The sequence below is a fragment of the Adiantum capillus-veneris genome, chromosome 10 (genome assembly GCF_014529385.1).
Source record: "Adiantum capillus-veneris isolate H3 chromosome 10, ASM1452938v2, whole genome shotgun sequence".
Classification (NCBI taxonomy): domain Eukaryota; kingdom Viridiplantae; phylum Streptophyta; class Polypodiopsida; order Polypodiales; family Pteridaceae; genus Adiantum; species Adiantum capillus-veneris.
In genome coordinates, this window is record NC_140940.1 from 153,138,957 (window position 1) to 153,162,140 (window position 23,184).

The 23,184-nt window shown below is 45.4% G+C and overlaps 1 protein-coding gene across 1 annotated transcript in view; it reads left to right on the forward strand.

Annotated features, from left to right (window-relative positions):
* Positions 1–23,184, forward strand: part of LOC147449888 (SET domain-containing protein) — an 84,196-nt gene that overhangs the window by 56,739 nt on the left and 4,273 nt on the right. The window lies entirely within an intron of this gene.

Sequence of the window (23,184 nt, forward strand, 5' to 3'; positions counted from 1 at the left end):
CAAAACAAGCTCAGATGGGTAAATTTTGCCAATACCGTAGACCCTTTGCTACTAATGGCTTGCCACAAGTTTGTTTCCACAGTCGACGTTTTATGTGCTAGAGAAGCCTTAGGTTATATTTTGGTATACATTCTGCGTCACCTTGCATGTTAAGTTGCCCCTCACAGCATTATTGATTGACTCTCTCTCTCTCTCTCTCTCTCTCTCTCTCTCTCTCTCTCTACATGCCACCGACAGCAACCCCTACTCGCTACACCTTTACGTGGGAGACGGACTATGTCTACATAGATGGGATCTATAGACGCCTGTGCACTGAGGAGCCTTGGCTACCCCTAGAGCAGCTTACTACTGTATTGACACAGACTCTACATGATGCAGCAGCGAGGCATACCCACACACCCAGCCTGAGCAGAGACGACGCTCTGGGAGCATGCCTTAGAACAATTGGTATGATGAGGAGTGCCACAAGATGAGAGCCAGACATCAGAGGCAGGTGCTTTTGGGGGATCTCACTCACAGACAGTCTCAGATTGCCTTCTGACGCCTAGTGCGACGGAAGAAGAGGGCTTTTTTGGCCCGGCTAGAGCAGGATCTATATCAGCTATTCTTGAGTCAGGACTCAGGTGAGGCATGGCGACTCTTTCACGAGCATTCCCCCCTCCTGCCATTACTTCTACAGAGGCTTGGGGCCAGTATGCATCATCTCTGTACACACTTCCTGGACAGCCACCTCTTCCCGACCCCCCTGAGCCATGGCCACACACGTGTGTTTTTTCATCTCTGAGATGGTGAAGGAGGCCATTGATAGGATGAGTGAGAACTGGGAGAGCATATGATCATGATGGCTTAGTGGCAGAGCGTTTTATACATGCCAGGGACCTGCTCACAGAGCTTCTAGCAGTGATGTTCAACCGTGCCAAGTGTGTCACAAAGTGATGACGTGGCGGACAGCAGAAACCCTAATTTCTGCCAGAAACCCTAAAATTCCTGCAAACCCTAATTTCTGCCAGAAACCCTAATTTCCGGAAATCACGGAGGTGGATTTTTGTTTTTTTTTTTTTTGTTTTTGAAATTTTGAGCGACGCAAATCTCAGCTTTTCGCTTTGATTTGGGAGAAAGAAAGAGAAAAAGAGAACTTGCTTTTTACTGACTCATTGAGAGAGAGAGAGAGAATCTGCTTTTGCTTTGAAGCTTTTGGGGCTCTGCTTTTGGGCATCCCTTGTAACCTTTAAATTAGTGGTGAGGGCCTCACTTCTCAGAGCATCTGGACGCAGAGTCTGAGAGTGAAACCCTAACCGCTCTCTTGTACTTTGATGATTGATTAATACAAAAAGAAATACCGAAAGGGGCGCCAGTCTTTGGGGCCAATATCTCTTGGCATGGAACTCCGCTGGGCCAGTGCAAATCTATTGTGATCTGTGAATTGTTTTGAAGTGGTTATTTGGTGCTGTCGTGGTTGATTCTTGACTTGGAGTGTCCAAGTCCGTTACAGTGGTATCAGAGCACGGCTGATTTCTCTTCTACGGGAAATCCGATCCCCGAATTTTTTTTTCCGCGGCACCTATGGCTTCAGGCAATGATCAGTCGACTCCCTCTGCATTTGGAGATACGGGCAGGGATCACAAGGAAGATTCTGGGAGAGAGTACGGCCCGCCTTTGCCTACTTAGGCGGAGCGGCGAGAGATGGAGTGTCGCCAGTTGATCGGTGATGCAACAAAGATGATGCTCAATTTTTCCAAGGACCCGAAGATGGCAAAATATATGAACCAGACCTCTTTGGAAGAGGTACAGATGGAGTGGCAGAGAACCACAACACCACTCCCGAAACCCGCTCTCAAGAAACCTTTTGCCTCCAAGAAATATACGGAGAAGGAACTGGAGAACGTGGTTGATGCACGGATTGCTCAGCTTTTCGACGTGCAAAAGAAAGACAAAAAGCACGGCAAAAAGCAGAAGAAAGGTACTGACTTCCCGGGATGTTTGGGTCGTCGGTCGACATTTGACAAGGCAAAGAAACAGAAGAAGCGTGTTCGATTTGAAGGAGTACCCAGTTCTTCTTCTTCTTCTTCTTCTGACAGTTCTTCTAGCTCTTCAGATTCGAGCGAAGAAGACAGAAAAGGTAAAAAGCGAAGCAAGAAACAAAGCTTCGGAAAAGGCAAAGAAGGCTACATCTCGCCCAGAGACTGACAGTTCTACTGAGGACTCGTCTACAGACAGCTCAGATTCCGATGACGGAAAGTTTTATGCGAACAAGAAGAATTTTTACAAAGCCAACCAGTATGACTTTCTCGAAGATAAAAGCAAGAAAGTCCGAGAGTTTAAGGAAGGTGGCCACTCGATCAAGTTTGATACTTTTTCAGGATACTCAGATGCTTCGAAGGCTTTGTCTTTTATACAGCAGTTTGACATCCTTTCGCGGGAGGATGCTATTCAGAGCACTCCAAGATTCAGAGAGCTACCTCTTACCTTAAGGGGAATGCTCGTACTTGGTGGTCCACGCTTCTTTTAAACAAGAGTGCGCCAGTTAAATGGCTGAAATTTAAGAAGCTTTTTTTTTCTTCTTGGTTGACGCAAGAATATGAACGAGATGTACGAGCTGCTTGGAACCATCTTCGGATGACCAAGAAAGATACAATCAATGCTTATTGTGAAAGATTCTGGAACTCTTTTCTACCCGCCTCTTCATTCAAGAAGATCTCGTTCAGAGAACAGATTGAGCGGTTTACCTTGGGTCTACCTACAGAGATCCGAGATCACTGCTTGGAACAGAAGTCAGCTTCTATTCAGGAGTTGATGAGTCATGCGAAGTGGGGCTTTGCCATTCACTCTGGCAGTCTGACCTACCCCACAGATGAGGCCATGACACAACGAGCCGAACAGACTTCTGGGAATGAAAGTAGAATGAAAAAGAGCAACCCAGAGAAAAAAAAGGATGCACGACCCAAGCTTACTCCTGAGGAGAGAGCTCGCTTCATGAGAGAGGGGAAGTGCTTTGGATGCGAGGAACATGGACGTATCTCCGCGAAGTGCCCTAAAAAGGCACAGAAAGAACAGAATGATAAAGACGACGACAGGTCTGAGAGTTCGAGAGCAGCTGAGGAATGTGGCAGAAAAGGCAGATAGAAAAGCAAAACTGGTACCACATGGCGTGGGACCTGCACCGAATCTAATGAATGAAAGTACAAACTTTGCCGCTTTCGGGGCAAAGTGAAGGATCAGGAAGCTCTTTTGAAGGAGCCAAGGCCAACTTCTTTTCACTTGGAATTGGCGGCTCGATTTGGAATTACGCCCGACAGACTGACGCCACAGGCGGAGGTAGTTCGACTGGCACCCGGATGGGATGTTGCCATTACACCGAGCATTGGCAAACTTTGTTTGCAATGACAGGGGCGTTCAGGGCACGCGAGTGACGTTCTACTCGGGATCCCTTGGTACCACAAGAACTACGCCGTAGTTGACTACCGGGCCGAGAAAGCGACTTTGATAAATGAAGGGCTTAGAGATTGTACTTGATGAACTTCATTTTCTTACTCATTCTTTTGGGAGAGAACTGAACGCTGGATAAAGGTTGAATATGTTTTGACCTGATCAAAAGAACGCCAAGATTTTTCTCCACACTCATGCCGATTGCTTTCCAGAGGGCCTGAAGATCATACCATTGATCTGATATCTGGAAGCACGCCACCGAATCGGCCACCTTATCGTGTGAGCCGAGTACAGAATGAAAAGATTATGAACCCAATGAAAGACCTGTTGGAAAAGGGTCTTGTCCAGCCTAGTACTTCACTGTATTGCTCTCCAGTGTTGTTGGTTTTTGAAGAAAGACGGATCTTGGAGAATGTGCATCGATTATACCACTCTCAACGAAATCACCATCAAGAACAGATTTCCGATTCCTAGGATCGATGATATACTCGACAAGTTACAGGGATCCTCGTGCTTTAGCAGGATTGACTTGAAGAGTGGATATCATCAGATCAGGATAGCGCCAGGAGATGTCTACAAGACAGCTTTTCGGACGACTTTTGGGTTATTTGAGTTTTTGGTGATGCCTTTTGGCTTAACCAATGCTCCTGCGACATTTAACCGGATGATGGACAGGATTTTTCGAGAGTACAGGGTATTTGTTGGCACTTTCTTTGACGACATCATTGTTTTCTCGAAGAATGAGGCAGAACACAGAGATCATCTGCTTCAAGTCTTCCAGGCATTACGAGATCACACGCTAGTGATTAATGCAAAGAAAAGTGAATTTTTCCTACCAGAGATACACTTTTTGGGACACATTGTGTCAGCAGCAGGAGTGCAAATGGACCCGGCCAAGATAGAGACTATCCGTGATTGGCCCGATTTGAGGAATGTCCATGAAGCTAGAAGCTTCTTGGGACTGTGTTCGTACTACAGGCGGTTTATACGAAAGTTTGCAGAGGTTGCTTCCCCTTTGCATACCTTGACTCAGAAAGGAGTACCTTTTTCGTGGGGACCCACAGAGGTGATTGCCTTTCGAACACTGAAAGAGAAATTGACTACGGGACCTATTTTGACTTTGTCGGACTTGCAGAAGTCATTTGAAGTATATTGTGATGCTTGTGGTCGTAGTCTGGGTGCGGTCTTGATGCAAGAAGGCCATGTCATAGCTTACGGGAGTCGTTTGTTCTCTAGGCCGGAGATGACAACACAGATCTATGAGAAAGAGCTTTTGGCGGTTATCCATGCTCTTACTCAGTGGCGGCACTACCTACTCCGAGCGGATTTTACTGTCTTTACAGACCATCAGAGTTTGCGCTACTTCTTGTCACAGAAGCAGCTTTCGGAAAAGCAGATGCGGTGCGTGAACATCTTGTCACAGTTCCACTTCGAGATTGTCCATGTGCAGGGACAGAAGAATGTGGTGGCAGATGCTTTGTCTCGGAAACCGTTGGTTTTGGCTATTTCCACGATACATCATAGGAGCTTCGAGGATATGGTCGATCAGTGTGCCACAGATACAAATTTTGTAGATATTTTCGCACGGATACGGGATGGGGAGACAGTAGCTGGATACTCCCTTCGGGAAGGCTACTTGATGAAAAAGACTATGTTGTGCGTTACACAGCCGTTGAGGGAAAAGGTTATGACTGATTGCCACTGTCCACCTTTTACTGGTCACCGCGGCATTGCTACCACCATGATAGGGGTAGAAAGATAATTCTTTTGGCGGAGACTCAAGAAGGATGTGGAAGAGTTTGTGCGCAGTTGCTTGGTATGCCAGAAGGTCAAGTTTGACAGGCATAAAGCACAGGGATTGTTACAGCCTTTACCCATACCCACCCGTCCCTGGGAAAATATTGAAATGGATTTCATTTTTTTTTATCTCCTGAGAATACAGAATGATCACGATGATTTTCCGATTACATGGCACGTCTAAGACGATTCTCTCCGACAGAGACCCCAGATTTATGAGTTGGTTTTGGAAGGCAATTTGGGAGAACATTGGCACGCAGTTGCAGTTCTCGTCATCGTTCCAGTTACAGACTGACGGGCAATTTGAGATTGCCAATTCAGTGATTTTAGATTTATTGAAGTCTTGTATCTTGGATCAGAAGACTCAATGAGAAAAGAACTTACCTTTGGTGGAATTTGCCTATAGTAACACGATACACTCTTCGACGGGGAAGACGCCATGTGAGATTGTTGAAAGTGCTACGAAGGTTCCATCCTTCTTGAGCACGAAAGATTAGATATTTGAAGCGGATGAATATTCGCGAGACTTGGATACGGCTTTTGCCAAGGTTCGCGAGACTTTGCAAGAGTCTCAAGAACCACAGAAAAAGGCAGCGGATTGCCATCGTCGCGACTGGAAACTGAAGGAGGATGATTGGGTGCTCTTACTTTTGAGAAGGCACGCCTAAGAAAGAAAAAGGGAAAGGATTTAAACCTTGATTTAGCTTTCACCCATTATTAGTCGTCTATTTTACCTGTACTTTCAAGACACAACAAAGGGGAGAGGGATACAGGCTGCTAGATTGCACCTGTATGAGTAGACAGACACCAGATTGGCCCCTAACTTAGGCGCCCCTTTCGGTATTTCTTTATTATTCAAAAGAGGGAAGAAACGCTGTGGTTCCTACAAGCTGCCCCGCACAAACTCGGCTGAATTTCCACCGTTCCAGCCCGATTTCGGCAGCATAACTGTACTAGAACCCTTCACGGTCAGTATTCCCACGCATTGATTGACTTTCCCGACGCCTACGGGCACTTTGCAAAACCTGGCGAGAATCTGCAGCACGCTGAATTCTCTGTTTTCAGCCCTGAAAATACGCCAGATCGCCTGTACAACGGTCCCTTTGCGTCCCCGAACCTCCTGGGGGTATTAGGGTCTGTTTAGGGCCAAAACCCTAAACCTGCAAAAATACACAGCAGGCTGTAATTCACTGTTTCGGGCTCCGTTTCGCGTGCCGGTCGCATCCGTAGCAAGTCCTCGAGCTCCCGCACCTGTAGGGCTACTTGCCCTTTGAATCGGACGAGATTTCTGGCGTGAAACCTCTCCGAATTCACTTGTACCTGCGGGGGGATTAGCCGCTAGCTAATCCAGTACCTGTACAAGAGGCACTTGCCTCGGCAATCACGCATGAACCCACACAACTGTACATTGGTCATATGAAGAGCCCACTAGAGGGGCATAACATACTGCCAAAGGGGAGAGAGAGGGCAGTGCGTAGCGTGCAGGGCATCACTCCTGGCACCGCACTGTGCATAAGAGGGAAAGCAAGCACTCCATAGCTCTTAACCTGTGACAGAGACTTGCAAAATGAGCCTCCCAGCTATAAATCACGTTTTTGCCTTCTCTATAAGTAGTAAACTGGCCTCAGAGTGCCAAGTGTCACTCACTTGTGCATTTTCCCGCTTTAGACCTTCGGGTCTAAAAATATCTCACCTGCAGCCTCTGTTGACTTGGCCACAGAGTAACAAAATGATCCCCATGTCAAACTGCACGTAATGACGCGAAGACATTTTCAAGTCCCAAAACAGCAGTTCCCTAAATTTTAGGAGATGCTGCCATTGTATCTTTCTAGGTCATCCGACCCTCTTTGTACACTGCGGCCACATCCAGAACTGAAATGTAGCCTCTGTAGCAAAGGATTCCACTTTGGCTAGTCAATGACCCCACTTGGCTAACCATAGTCCTTGTCCAACCTTAGTGCTCTCTTGCCCTCAGGCCTGGACTCCCTCTGGACAGTTCCACACTAGCTATGCAATGCAGGGCAGTTAGATTTCCCGAGGGGTGTTTCCAAAAAGTGAAAGTAAATAGATAATAAGAAAGAAATCAACAAAAAGGATAGATAGTAGTCACACGCTGGTGACATACCCCCCTCTTGAAATCTCAAACGTCCTCGTTTGCATCTATGTCGTCCATGCTTACTGTCAACACTGATGTATTCAACACATGTCGACACATATACGACACATACATGCTCATTGTCAACCCTGGTGTATTCAACACCTCGTCGACTCATGTATTGCCTGCGTGTGAACCCTGTCCCAATGACATAGTGGTAGCTTCGCACTCTGCCATTGCTTTGAGTCACTAACTTTCCAATGACAAAATGGTAGCTGCACATTTTGCCACTGTCTTATAGTACACGTTGGATCCCGTAACACTTTCGAGCATACCCAAACCGACAGTTTAAGAATGCAGTTACACATGTACTCCTGAATAGAAGCAATCATTGTATCCTTGACAAACTGACAAGAAATACTCACTTCTATAGCACTAACCAAACTTTTGGACATTCCATAAGAGCAATTGCCAAACTGACAATCTGTACAGCTCTAACATTCATGTAACAGGTATTTCATTTGAGCTCACTTTAAATACCATGTACATCATTTGTTTCAGAAGCCATTGTCACACTGACAATCCATGTAGCTTTGAAACTCAAGGGGTCAAGGTAGGTTGCAAATCGAAGGCTTCCAGGTAAAGTGATAACACAGTTGGTGACTCTGCAAGTTCACCTTCTTCCATCCACTTAGCATCCATTGGTGGATAGTTTCTGAACTTTACCAAGTAACGCCTAGCAACCTTGCCTTTCACTTTCCTTTCTTTGTGTGCCAAAATCTGTTCAGGGACCAAGATCTCGTCAAGTTCCTCGACTTCCGGCTGATCTTCAGCTGGTATATCTTCTGGCACATCACCCACATAGGGTCTGAGAAGACTCACATGAAACGCATTGTGAATCTTCCAACTGTCAGGCAATTTCAGCCTATATGCAACATCACTGATTATGTCGCACACTTGAAAAGGCCCATAGTAACGCATGCTGAGCTTTGGAAACACTCTTTCCTTGCCCTTCATCTTCTTTAACCTTGCCTTTTCAAACCGTAGAAGCACCCAATCACCAAGTGAATATACCACTTCACGACGGTGACGATCAGCTGCTTTCTTTTGCTTTGCCTGAGTCCTTTCTAAGGCCACTTTGACCTTCTTGTACATTTCATCCATGTCCTGAACATACTTATCTGCTTCAAATATCTTATCCTTTGTATGCAGTATGGGAGGAACTTTCTTGCCACCTTCAACTATCTCAAAGGGTGCCTTGCCAGTTGATGAATGCACTGTATTATTGTATGCATACTCCACCAATGGCAAATACTGCTCCCACTTTCCTTTATGCTCTGACACATAGCACTTGAGCAGATCTAGGACAGTAGAATTTGCCTCTTCCGACTGCCCATCTGTTTGAGGATGAAATGACGAAGAGAATTTGAGCGTGGTGCCCATATTCTCAAACAAACCTCTCCAGAACAAACTTGTCATGCGTGGATCACGGTCGCTAACAATCGACTGTGGCATGCCATGATACTTGAAAATATTGCTCATAAACAAGCGTGCCATCTGATCTGGCTTTATCTTCTTCCTGACAGGAATAAAATGAGCCTGTTTGCTGAATCTGCAAATAATGGTCCAAATACCATCATTTCCTGTCTGCGTTCTTGGAAGATCAAAGATAAAATCCATAGCAATACTTTCCCATGGTTTATCTGGAATAGGTAGTGGTTGCAATAACCCTGGTGCCTTTTGCCTGTCAAACTTGACCTTTTGGCATATTAGGCATTCTCGCACAAAGGCATCCACATCCCTTCTCAATGTAGGCCAATAGAAGAATGTCTCAACCGCTTTCACTGTAGCATCGATACCACGATGCCCTGCATACGGTGGGACATGACTCTCTTCCATAACTTTACGTCGCAATGGCTTTGTGACACACAATCTGCCATGCATCATCATGAACCCATCTTTAAGAAGATAGTGTTCATGATGTTGTCCATCCATTAGTTGCTCGAAGACCCTTGCAAAATCTTCATCATTTGCATACTGTTCTCTCATATCATCAAGTTCATGATGATAAGGAATCGACACAGCTGAAATTTGTGGCTTCCTTGACAAGGCATCGGCCACAACGTTCTTCTTGCCTTCCACATGCACAATCTGAAAATGGAACATGGACAAGATATTTGCCCATCGCATATGCTTTTCAGATAACTTTGTCTGTGTCAAGAAGTATCGCAAGGTCTGATGGTCCGTTTGGACAACGAAATCTGCACCTAGCAGGTAGTGTTTCCAACTTAAGAGCGCATGAATCACAGCCAGTAACTCTTTCTCATAGACCTGCATGGTCATCTCTGGCCCTTGCAAAATTCTGCTCTCATAGGCTACTACCCTGCCATCTTGCATTAGCACAGCACCAATGCTACTACCGCAGGCATCACATTGGACCACAAATGACTTCCTAAGATCTGGCAACACAATGACTGGATCCGAAGTCATCTTTTCCTTTAAGAGATTAAAAGCTGAAATCTCTTTTTGTGTCCATCTAAAGGTGACTGCCTTCTTTTGAAGAGCATGTAAAGGTGAAGCAATCTCAGCGAAATTTCGGATAAACCTTCTGTAATAGGAGCATAGTCCCAAAAAGCTTCGGACATCATGCACCGTCTTCAAATTTGGCCATGACTTGATCGCTTCGACTTTTGCAGGATCCATTCTGACACCGTCCTTTGAGACAATGTGTCCCAGAAAGTGAATCTCTTCCAGAAAAAACTCACTTTTCTTTGCATTGATGAGCAACCTATGACTGCGTAGCTCTTTGAACACAATGGCCAAGTGATGCCTATGCTCCTCTTCATTCTTTGAATAGACTATCATGTCATCAAAGAACGTACCAACAAACTGCTGGTGTGGACGGAAAATTCTGTCCATCATCCTATTAAACGTAGCAGGAGCATTTGTGAGACCAAAGGGCATCACTAAAAATTCGTAAAGGCCAAACGTTGTTCTAAAAGCAGTCTTGTGCACATCCTCTGATCTAATGCGGATCTGATGATACCCACTCTTTAGATCTATCCTGCTAAACATAGCTGCTCCTTCTAATTTGTCCATAATATCATCAATTCTGGGTATAGGGAACCTATTCTTGATGGTATTCTTGTTCAGTGCACGGTAGTCGATGCACATACGCCATGAGCCATCTTTTTTCTGCACCAACAATACTGGAGAACAGAATGGAGATGAACTGGGCTGAATCAGCCCTTTTTCTAACAGCTCCTGTACTTGGCCCATTATCTCTTTCTGCTGAGCCGCACTAACCCTGTACGGAGGCTTATTTGGTGGGCTACAGCCTGGCACCAAATCTATCGCATGGTCCTCGGGTCTCTCTGGCGGTAATTGAGACGGTAATGAATCGGAAAAACAGTCACTATACTGTTGTAAAAACATTGACCTTTCTTTATCTAGCACAGATAAATTTGATTCATCACAATCTGACACTTCACGTGCAAAAACCAAGTACGCAGAAAGATGCTTTTTCATTACAGAAGTAATAGCAGAAGCTGATACAGTAGGAATAGACTCCCCTTTAAGCTTTACATCCAGAATATGAGTCTTTCCCCTGCTCTGTACAGTGATCTTTTTGTTGTAGGCATCCAGGATTCCCTGTACACGAAACAACCAAGGAATACCTAACAACACATCACATCCGTCCAGTGGCATGATGTAAAATTCTTCAGCATCTACATAGGACTGGATATGTAGACGCAACTTTCCAATGATGGGTGTCACAGCCTCTGTATGGCTAGGACATGCCAAACCTGCCTCTGCTGTATACCCCATCTCTTCAGGTCTGATTCCCAACTTTGAAGCCAATTCTGGGGAAATAAAGTTGGCTTTGGCACCTGGATCAAAGAAGATAAGCACTGTTTGATCCCTAACCTTTCCCCATGCTCTGCAAAGCTCACTTGCATCTGAATTTGGCTTGTCGCCCACCATATCTGGCACTAGACCAGCCATGGGCTTCTTTCCTTTCTTGTCTTCCTTGTCTTCAGAATCAGCTGGCCTTTTCTTTGTAGGACAGTTGTAAGCAATGTGGCCAGGCTGCTCACATATAAAGCATTTGTTCTCTGTCCTCAGGACCTTCTTTTGCTCTTCTGACTTGCGAGGAAAACGTCTTTTCCATTTCTTTGCTGGTCCTTTTTCTGATTCAGCCGTAGCTTTGTCTTTCCCTGCGTTGGCTGACTCCTGAGTCCCTTTAGGAGCCTCATTGGGAACGTGCTTCTTGGCTGAATTTTTCTTGCCTGATCCTGCCTTGACGCCAGTGTTAAATTCACAATCTTCTCCCTTGAGCAAACCATTGCCAGTGTTTGCTACCTCGATGAGCTGCGTCAAAGTAGTGACTTTGGTCTTTGTGCAGTATTTTCTCAATCCTTTGGGTAGGCCACAACAGTATTTTTCTATCTGTTCTGTCAATGGCACAAATCTATAGGAAGTTACTGGAAGTAGAGCTTTCCAAAACTTCCGATTGTAATCATCCAGATTTCTGCAAGTGGCAGCATTTAGCTGGTGCCATTCTGTCATGACATCTGCTTCGAAATCATCAGATAACCAAGCTGCTGCAAAAATCTGCTTGAAGTAAATCCATGTGGACGGAGCTTGCCCTTGAAGCAATAAAGTTGTCCACCATTGTCCCGCATTCCCTGTCAAGAAAGTGGCTGCCTTGCGGACCTTTGAAGCCTCTGTAAAGTTTCCCCCTGCATAGGCCTTGTCAAACTGCTGGAGGAATGAAAGAGCCTTCTTCCTGTCATCAAACCCTGTAAAGGTCGTGAATGACACTCCTTTGCCACCTTCTTTGTACGGAGTTGGCCTCTCCAGCGGCGTTAAATTGTCATATGGAAGTGACTGAAACATGGGAACACTATTAAGGTTCATCTGTGTTCCTTGGCCGCTATTAACTTGACCTGGAAATGCCATATTTGGCTGCTGATTTGTAATTCCAGCCATGCCAAAATTTGCTTGTGGCATCCCAAATTGTCCCTGAGTGCTTTGAAACCCTGGTTGCATACCCATGACACTGTACATGGGGTTAGGCATCATCGTTTGAGCACCCGCAAACACTGTTCCTGGCGTATAAAACTGATTTCCAGGTGCATGACCAGCCATGCTTTGGAATACGGATCCACCTCCAAAATAGCCAGGGTGTACTGAAGGTGGTGGGAAGACCTGTTGCATAGCCTGTAAGTTGCTTCCCTGCCCATTAGAACCAGCTATAGGCTGTTGAAAGGTGGCGGGCTGAATTGGTACAGCTTGAAAAACTGGCATCTCAGCCACCTGTTCTTGCACCTTAGGCACAGGTTGTGGAGACTGCATGTTCTCCGTCAAGTGTACAGGTGTTTCCATTGACTGTGCGGTATGAATCACCTGTGCTCGAGCCTTAACAGGCTTTTGAATATGATCCAGTGACCCAACTTGCTGAGACGGAACAGGAGGTTGCAGAAAGGCTAAAAACCTTGGGTTCTGCATTACTTGTGTGAACATAGCCACAGCAGTAGCCAACTGGGTCCTGAATATATTATCATCAGTCTGTGGTGGTCTTGAGGACTCACCCACTTCATGTGTCTGTTGACCCTGTGAAGAGGAAACCTCTTCAGTCACATCATCTGGTCTGTCAGCCATAATTACAATTCCCTGTGTCTCGTCTATGATCCCCTGTGTCTTCAAGTCCAAAACTGACCAAGGCTCACTTCTATGGGAAAAAGTGATTTAATCCCGTCGATGGAACCATGAAACCGGCCTGTTCAATCCAAAAAGGGCGGTAGACTTTACTTTAAACCTTGATTTAGCTTTCACCCATTATTAGTCGTCTATTTTACCTGTACTTTCAAGACACAACAAAGGGGAGAGGGATACAGGCTGCTAGATTGCACCTGTATGAGTAGACAGACACCAGATTGGCCCCTAACTTAGGCGCCCCTTTCGGTATTTCTTTATTATTCAAAAGAGGGAAGAAACGCTGTGGTTCCTACAAGCTGCCCCGCACAAACTCGGCTGAATTTCCACCGTTCCAGCCCGATTTCGGCAGCATAACTGTACTAGAACCCTTCACGGTCAGTATTCCCACGCATTGATTGACTTTCCCGACGCCTACGGGCACTTTGCAAAACCTGGCGAGAATCTGCAGCACGCTGAATTCTCTGTTTTCAGCCCTGAAAATACGCCAGATCGCCTGTACAACGGTCCCTTTGCGTCCCCGAACCTCCTGGGGGTATTAGGGTCTGTTTAGGGCCAAAACCCTAAACCTGCAAAAATACACAGCAGGCTGTAATTCACTGTTTCGGGCTCCGTTTCGCGTGCCGGTCGCATCCGTAGCAAGTCCTCGAGCTCCCGCACCTGTAGGGCTACTTGCCCTTTGAATCGGACGAGATTTCTGGCGTGAAACCTCTCCGAATTCACTTGTACCTGCGGGGGGATTAGCCGCTAGCTAATCCAGTACCTGTACAAGAGGCACTTGCCTCGGCAATCGCGCATGAACCCACACAACTGTACATTGGTCATATGAAGAGCCCACTAGAGGGGCATAACATACTGCCAAAGGGGAGAGAGAGGGCAGTGCGTAGCGTGCAGGGCATCACTCCTGGCACCGCACTGTGCATAAGAGGGAAAGCAAGCACTCCATAGCTCTTAACCTGTGACAGAGACTTGCAAAATGAGCCTCCCAGCTATAAATCACGTTTTTGCCTTCTCTATAAGTAGTAAACTGGCCTCAGAGTGCCAAGTGTCACTCACTTGTGCATTTTCCCGCTTTAGACCTTCGGGTCTAAAAATATCTCACCTGCAGCCTCTGTTGACTTGGCCACAGAGTAACAAAATGATCCCCATGTCAAACTGCACGTAATGACGCGAAGACATTTTCAAGTCCCAAAACAGCAGTTCCCTAAATTTTAGGAGATGCTGCCATTGTATCTTTCTAGGTCATCCGACCCTCTTTGTACACTGCGGCCACATCCAGAACTGAAATGTAGCCTCTGTAGCAAAGGATTCCACTTTGGCTAGTCAATGACCCCACTTGGCTAACCATAGTCCTTGTCCAACCTTAGTGCTCTCTTGCCCTCAGGCCTGGACTCCCTCTGGACAGTTCCACACTAGCTATGCAATGCAGGGCAGTTAGATTTCCCGAGGGGTGTTTCCAAAAAGTGAAAGTAAATAGATAATAAGAAAGAAATCAACAAAAAGGATAGATAGTAGTCACACGCTGGTGACAGAGGCTTTTTCCAAAGCTTAGTATGTGATACTACGGACCTTTCCAGATTACTGACAAGATAAATGATGTCTCCTTCCGATTGAAACTACCAGATACTTGGAGGATCACAATGCATTGCATGTGAGTCTCTTGAAACCTGTTAAGGGTGATGTGCCTGATGATGGGGAGCCTGATGAGCAACCCGAAGTGGAAGAAAACGAGGAGATCCTTGTTCCTGAATAGATTTTGGCACATAACGATACGAAGAAAGGTAAAGTCCGAAGGCGTTTCTTGGTTTAGTTCAAGAACTTTCCTGCATTTGATGCGAAGTGGATGGAGGAGGAGGACCTAGCAGATACTCCTCGGATTGTGAAACTTTACCTCGATGTTTTGGTTTAGCATAGTCTACTCCAAACGGAACCCAAAAACTCAGCTTGGCCGAAGATCTGGTGCAGTGGGATGCACAAGAGGTGAGTTACTCCGCTCCTTTGTCAACAGATGCCTCGATTTTGATACTAAAGTCACTGATGTCTCTTTGAGCTTCAGGGATACTGAGAGCTGACAGTATTCTGTTGGATGACTTTATGAAATGGAATTCCTGATTATGATACTGATTTGTTCTTGACTTCTTGTGAGTGCAGGAACTGATAGACGAAATGACTGCAGCATTTTGGTCTACTTGATCTCGAATAGACATGGTTGCAATAGGGGTTAGTCAATCGGACATCGATGAGATCCCGATTGGACCTAGATGTGATTGCTAGCTACATTGCCGATAAATCATGGTCTAAGATCCGAATGAATGTTGAATGTCATGTGATGTCTTGTGATGTCTGGTGATGTCCTGTGATGTCGTGTGATGTGACTGTCGATTTTGTACATGTGCTAGATGTGTGTTCCTAGTACGTAGGTACTAACAGTCAGTGTCTGCTAAGACGGTTTATGGCTTTTGTCGGTTTTGCAGGCGTAATCGCGGTCGATTACAATGCTTTCAAGAGGGGGGTATGTCACAAAGTGATGACGTGGCGGACAACAGAAACCCTAGTTTCTGCCAGAAACCCTAATTTCCGGAAATCGCAGAGGCTGAATATTAATTTTTTTTGTTTTTGAAATTTTGAGCGACGCAAATCTCAGCTTTTCGCTTTGATTTGGGAGAAAGAAAGAGAAAAAGAGAACTTGCTTTTTACTGACTCTCATTGAGAGAGAGAGAGAGAGAGAATCTGCTTTTGCTTTGAAGCTTTTGGGGCTCTGCTTTTGGGCATCCCTTGTAACCTTTAAATTAGTGGTGAGGGCCTCACTTCTCAGAGCATCTGGACGCAGAGTCTGAGAGTGAAACCCTAACCGCTCTCTTGTACTTTGATGATTGATTAATACAAAAAGAAATACCGAAAGGGGCGCCAATCTTTGGGGCCAATATCTCTAGGCACGGAACTGCGCCGGGCCAGTGCAAATCTATTGTGATCTGTGAATTGTTTTGAAGTGGTTATTTGGTGCTGTCGCGGTTGATTCTTGACTTGGAGTGTCCAAGTCTGTTACAGAAGTGTAAGGGCTTGCCTGATACTTCGAGTCTTTATACTATTGTACCCATCTTCAAGTCAGGAGACCCGATGGAGCTTGGGAACTATTGCACTATCATTGGACACACATTGGCTCGGCTGTACGCATCCATTCTCGAGCAACAACCGAGTAGATGGGCAGAGAGGGAGGGCATACACGCAATCGAGCAAGCAGGGTTCAGTAGAGGTTTCTCTACTCTTGACCACATTCTGACATTAAGAGCCATTATTGAGGAGGGCAGATCACATGGGAGACGGATCTATTGTAGTTTTGTGGATTTCTGCAAAGCTTTTGACACAGTGCCTAGAGCTAGATTGATGCGCAGACCACAGGAGATGGGAGTACCCACAAAGTTGGTTTGGGGAATCATGGCATTGTACAGATCAGTAGTGGTGCATGTACGCACTCCAGAAGGGCTATCTACATTGGTTCACTCCACTATCGAGCTGAAGCAGGGCTGCCCGCTCTTCCCTACTCTATTTGGTATGTATGTGGATGGGGTTTCCGACTATATTGAGAGACATGGTGATAGAGGGGCACAATTGGCAGGGACATGGATTCCACTCTTGCTATATGTTGATGATATTATGTTGATCTTTGACTCTCCGGAGGGGATGCAACGTCACTTGGATGCTTTGCATAGGTTTCCCCATGAAAGTGGTTTGATTGTCAACCTTGGTAAAACCAAGGTTATGGTGTTTAATACCACCCCACAGTGGATCAGGAGGTCAGCACCCGCATTCGCATATGGCCAGGAGACAGTGGAGTATATAAATGCTTACACTTACCTTGGGGTGGTCTTTAGTGGACCAACATTTTCATTGAGGAGAGCAGCAGAGACTAGACTGACGAGAGCCCATGCAACATTGGGGGGAATGGAGAGGATGTGTTCACAGATCCAGTTTCAGGAGCCTCGGACGAAGCTCTGGCTTTTTGACACCTTGGTGGCCTCCACATTGCTCTATGGAGTTCAGATATGGGGGCCCTTTTTGGACCATCGTGGGAGGTCGGGTCGCACTGATGGATGGAGAGACATGGAGAAGCCCTTGGTCTCTATGATCTCGCGACTCATCAGAGCCAAGGCTTCAGTGCCACATGACATTATTTGAACAGAGCTAGTTGCCCCCGCACTAGTGGTTGAGGCGCTCACCAGACCAGCCTCCTTTATACACCGCTTATGGGACCTCCCTAGAGATAGATATGCTTGCCTAGCACTTGAGTCCTCTCGACAGCTAGCTTGCAGGGAGATACAACATGCTGGTATGGGGAGATGACATCATGGTTTTAGGGACATGGGTTCAGCATGGATAGATTGCCCCCTTTCCAATACTGATTGGATGAGCCCTCCCTGACTCTTACACAGTCTGAGATCGCCAGGCTCATCCGCCAGGACCTGACTCAGCTTGACACCATGAGGACCTGGATACAGCCGGCACAGGAATTGGGCTCGAAGATTGCTTTCTATAGAGAGCATCTTCTTCAGCTCGCTGAGGATGGTTTAGTGACGAGGCCCCGATACATGGACACCCACTTATCTCATGGGATACGATGCATTATTGGCCAAATACGCACATCTTCACACCAGCTTCAGATCGAGATCGGTAGGTATAGCGGAGTACCAGCAAAGGCGAGGACATGTCCCCTATGTCACATGGAGTTAGAGACAGAGTTACACTATACATGCCACTGCCCAGTGTACTATGAGATACGAGACCGCTTTCATTGCCTGCTCAAGGAGGGCTTTGGACCACTTTCTAGAGTCATGGGATATGAGGATCAGGGATTTCTGGGACAGTTTTTGCTCGAGCTGCGCAGACACAGAGAGAGCCTGAGGAGAGGAGAGGCTAGCCGGTCTCAGAGACGGATCACAGACTTCTTTAGAGTGGACATTGAGCGGTAGGAGCAGCAGCTATCACAACCTACACGAGAGCTCACATTCTTCGTATACCAGAGGCACGCTGATCGATCGAGTGACCGAGCTTGGGAGATCCAGACGCCCACGACGGCGGAGGACTACACAATACCGTCAGAGACTGCGATAAAGGATCTGGGTCACTTTGGCCCGACATGCACACCGCTCGGTCAGACTACTGCTTTTTTGCATCAAAAGTGACGCGAATTGCTGAAGTGCTGCAATAAGCCTTCGTCTCAGTGTGATCATGAGGACCACAAAGCACGACATTGCTCGTTAAATCTTTTGGAGCAATATTCTATTCTTGAATATGACATTGTACACAATAAATTGCTTAAACCTAGGGCGTGGGTGGACGAATTTGTCGATGCAGTAGAGAAAGCATTTGATGATGATGACCATAATGAACATGGGAATGATAGGAATAGGATGGAGATTGGAGTGAAGAGAGAGGACCCTATGAGCCAAGAGAGCCAAGGAGAGTCCTCGAGTAGCCCCATACTCACATCTTGCACCATCAACCAAAGCATAGTGGGTCAAATTCCATCTATTTTTTAATAGTGAATTGCATAATTTGATGTCTTAAATGATGACGATGACATAGATTTGTTTGTTGATTATGATGAATCGAGAAAGAAATATTTGCAACTCTAAAGTAAATGAATGCTTTGATGAGATTTGTGATGAAAGAATGAAGAAAAATCACGATGAAAATGCTCTCTCAATTCTTGATGATGAAGAAAATAATGTCATCACTACTTTTGTGAATTCTCACATTGGAAGAAGAATTTTGTGTTTCAAATGATGTTGAAATGGAGAATAACCAAAATGATGTTCTTCTTGATGAAATTTCCAACACAAGAAACAACTTGTGGTGTGTGTGAAGCAATCTATTTCACAAATTGATGCTATGCTAAATGAATGTTTGCTTGAGGCAATGTTGTGTGATGGGATATGTGCATCTATCCACACAATTGGTGCCTATATAAAGCATGATGGGGCTTGTATGCTTATCCATGCTAGAAAAGGTGATGATTTTGTGATTTTGAGCAAGCTAATGCTTAGTTTTGTGCATGATGATGCAAAGATGTTGTGGCTTTTTCCCATTGTAAGCCTAGAAGGAGATCATTTTTGGTGGTTTGAAGTCCAAATTGTGTCAAGGAAGAATGAAGTTTCTCTTTGCACAAATAACATTGAGGGAATGTTTTTGGATGGTCTTGTTGAAAGCATATTTTACTAATTGAAGCCAAAGCTCACAATCTTTTTGAAGAAGTGTGTGTCAAAGCAAAGGATGTTTTAGTGAAGAATGTTGGTTTGTAAAACAATGAAGCTTATTTTGAAGTCATTGCCTCAAAGTTGGAGTCCACTCAATGGAGTGGGGATTTTCTCATTACTCTATGGTTCTACAAGTTTTTTTTTTGTATGAGCTCTCATGGATGATGATTTACTTGATGGGTTTCCAACCCTTGCATGTTGCCAATAAATGGTACACTTGTATTCACACTCTTGGTGAGAAGGCACACTATACCCGGTTTGGTGATTGTAATGCAATGTATAGCTTTAGGAAGTGTATTTGTGCATCTTGGATTTTCCAAGCACTGTGCTTTGCATTTTCTAAATGCGTGGGGGGAAAAAGGACGATGTCTCTTGGAACAAGGGATTTTGTGGGATTCGAGTGCAAATTTTGGAAAAATTCTCCCACCTATCACGGATGTCTGTCCTTGATGGCTTTGGTCAGTTCTTGTAGACCTAAAGTTCCTAATTTAACAATTTTCAAATGCACAAATTTAAATATCCTAATTTCACAAAATAGAAACTACTTAGAAAATAAGAAAATAGTCAATTAGCAACGTGTCACAAGACGGGCACCATGTGCCAACGGAAAAGAACAGACTGAACAGACTTTTAGCACTTAAAATAACAATTGAAAGGAAAGAGATGAATGACACGGGGAGTGGCGGAGTTACACCCCAGTATTGGCCCCAAACCTTGGCGTCCCTTTCGGTATTTCTTTATATTACTTAAACTCAGTACAATGCTGGTATTGGTGCTCTGCACCTTCTCACCGAAGCGTCTCTGAGACTGAGCCCTTTGCACATATTTAAAGGCCCTTGGCCTTGAAAAGCAGTTACATGAAAAGCATATAAGCTCAAAAGCATCAAGCCTAAAAGCGTTGAACCCAAAAGCTAGCAACGCGTTTTGCGGAAATCCGTGCGACTACCACGCTAGCAACGCAATTCGCGGAAGTCCGCACAGGCTACCATGTCATCAACGCAATTCGCGGGTGTCCGTACTGGCTGCCACATCATCAGGTTTACGCAAGTGGGTGAGTATGGGTCCTGCTTTATTTAATCCCTTTACGTCACTTGGGCCCTATCGGACGGGGGTCTTTGTCAGTTGGTGGGAACTTCTTTAAAAAATTTGGCCTCTTGTGAAACTCCAACGTAAAACTTCTTCTGCTTCTTCTTCTAGGGTTTAGGTCCCTCGGCCGGAATTTGCAAGTCGGCTCCATTCTTCGGGTGGCTTGACACGTCAGCAATCTGTGACAGCTCCCCTTCTTGAAAGAAAGTAATCTTTTGCGATCACAACATATCTGCAAAACAACTCAAGTTAGTTGATATATTTTTTTTCGAGGGTCATTCCGAGGGACAATCCGTTTTCTCATTCCAAATCGGAACTCTTGATTTCCTTCGTCGTTGGCTTTCCAGAAGAATCTCATCCAATAAGAAGTCTCATTCCAGATCGGAACTCTTGATATTGTGGGTCGTTGACTTCCTTAAAGTATCTCATCCAATAAGGAATATTCAGTGGTTGGCACATCACAATGCAACACAATGTTACAAGACATAATGAACAGTGTCGCTGAGCACTCCTCCGAGACAGATGGTTTGTGGTATGAAGCTACTCAACGACTACCTCGTCACTACCCTTGCAAATAACCTTAAAAGGTCCGGGCCATGAGTTTCAGAGGACTGGTATAACCAAATGCTCCCCAGACCGCAGCATGCGTCGCTTGGAGGTTCTAGCATACGCTCCTTAGACATCCCGTCTGCGTCATTCGAAGGTTTTCTAGCATACAACACTTCCCCAGACATCTCGTCTGCGTCATTGTGAGGTTCAGACAATATAAACAACTTTCTCACTACTCCACTCGGGAGTAAATCACCAATCAATGAAACCAGTATTAAAACCAGAGTCAAACAGTTCAACTGGCACCAAGACGGATTTAAAACAGATACCATCCATTTCAAACAAATTTCAAACAATACTTTCTCAAACAGTGTTCAAAAGTATCTAACTACAAAACAACAAGAAAATTTATTCAGGTTGTTGTTCGGACAACCGAACTTTGAGGACTACTGGCTTGTCCTTGTGCATTAGGGTAATGGTTCGGTTCCCGATGTGAAGAGTCGCATCATTCTTGTCGTGACAGGGCATGCCGAAGAGAACGTCGCAATTGCTCAACTTTATAATGTGGAAATCGGCTTTTCCATGATAATCTTGGATAGTCACTGGAAGAGCACCAATGAGTAGTACTACTTTCTGAGTTTGCCCCGTGGCTAGCTCAGCTTCAATTTCTCCACCTTCTGCATCATAATCAAAGTGCATCTGCTTCAAGAATTTTGGATAGATAAAGTTCTCTGTAGCTCTGAGGTCAAAGAAAATAAGGGCTTTCAAGCCGTTGACTTTGCCATATGCTTGACACAATTCATTTGTACTTTCAAGGCGTATGCCATAAATATTAGGGACTAGGCTAGCTCTCTTAGCTGGAGGTGGCCCTGCGGATCTTTCTTTCGTGGGAGTAGGATGTTGCTCTAAAGACGTCGAGGCTCGCTTGGGACATGTAGTGAATATATGTCTTGTTTGAAAACATTCGAAACATCGGCCTTCTTGTAAAAGGGTTTCTCGTTGACGTTGTGTTAGACGAGGCCTTTGCGATTGACTTTCATGAGACTCTCGAGAATTTGTTCGTTGTTGCCGAGAGTTCTGGTTAGTGGCCGGAGGTTCTTTTGTGGTAAACTCCAGCTTTCCCTTCATCAGTTTGTAGCTGACTGCGGCATGGTCCATAAGTTCTTGTATGGTTGAGACTTGCTTAAAGAGACAATATTCTTGCAATGGTGATGGTAGCCTAATGGTGTATCTCTCGCACTCGGCCTCCAAGGGAACGAACTTAAAGGACACCGGAAGGTATACATCAAGAAACCTTTGGTTAAAGTCGTCCATAGTCTCTGTGGCAAGCATTTTGAAATTGCCCCATTTTGCCAAGATCCGGACTTCAAGAGAGGTCATATAATTGCGTGCAAATATTGTCTTGAAAGCTTGCCATATCCTTGGAGGCGGTTGTGTCGCGATTGAACTCCACCATTGCATAGCATTATCTTTAACTTTTAAGAAATCTCTGCTCAAGAAATCTTGGATTCTTATGTATAGCTCCCCAAAGCATAGATGTTGGTGAATTGTTGTAGGAACTCCAATGCTTTCTTCTGATCTTTCACGTCAGAAAAAGTGAAAAATTTGAGTGTCGTGCTGCCATCCTTGAAATCTTTTGTTTGGTTAGGCACGGATCCCGGGTACGGATAATAAGGGTATTCATATAGGCTCCAACCATTGTAGCCTGGTAGCGGTGGTGGTGGGGGAGGTGAGGGCAACGACGGTGGCAAAGGCGGTTGCATTGGATCAGGGTTTGATGGCTGCACCATATGCCTGAAGACTCCCCCGATTGGAACATACTATTGGGAAGCTTGCCGATTGGAAGCTCTCGTACTTTCTGGTGTCGGAGGAGGAGGTACCACCTGGGGCATCGGAGGGGGTAACATGTAATTCAGAAACTGTTGAAAACTTTGCAGCATCGGGAGATTTTGTTGTGGTGCCGCGAAAGAATGTTGCAAAGCCCGTCGAGGAGAAACTCCAAGTACTCTGCCGAGTCCATGAACGCCATGTCTTGGGTTCTTTATGGCTTATGCATTGTAAGATAGAGTGGTAAAGACGGGAGCGCGCCCGATGCGCGATGAAGTAAGGGTGGGAGTAGCTAATAAGTTCGGGGTCCGCGGGCCACGAAGATTCTTCGAATAGAATTTCAATAGACTTTAGAAGTGCCGGTTTGCTCTGTCTCCTCTTTTGTAGGACCGGTATGCTTTCAAAAAAGCACACGCCTGAAGCTTTGACACC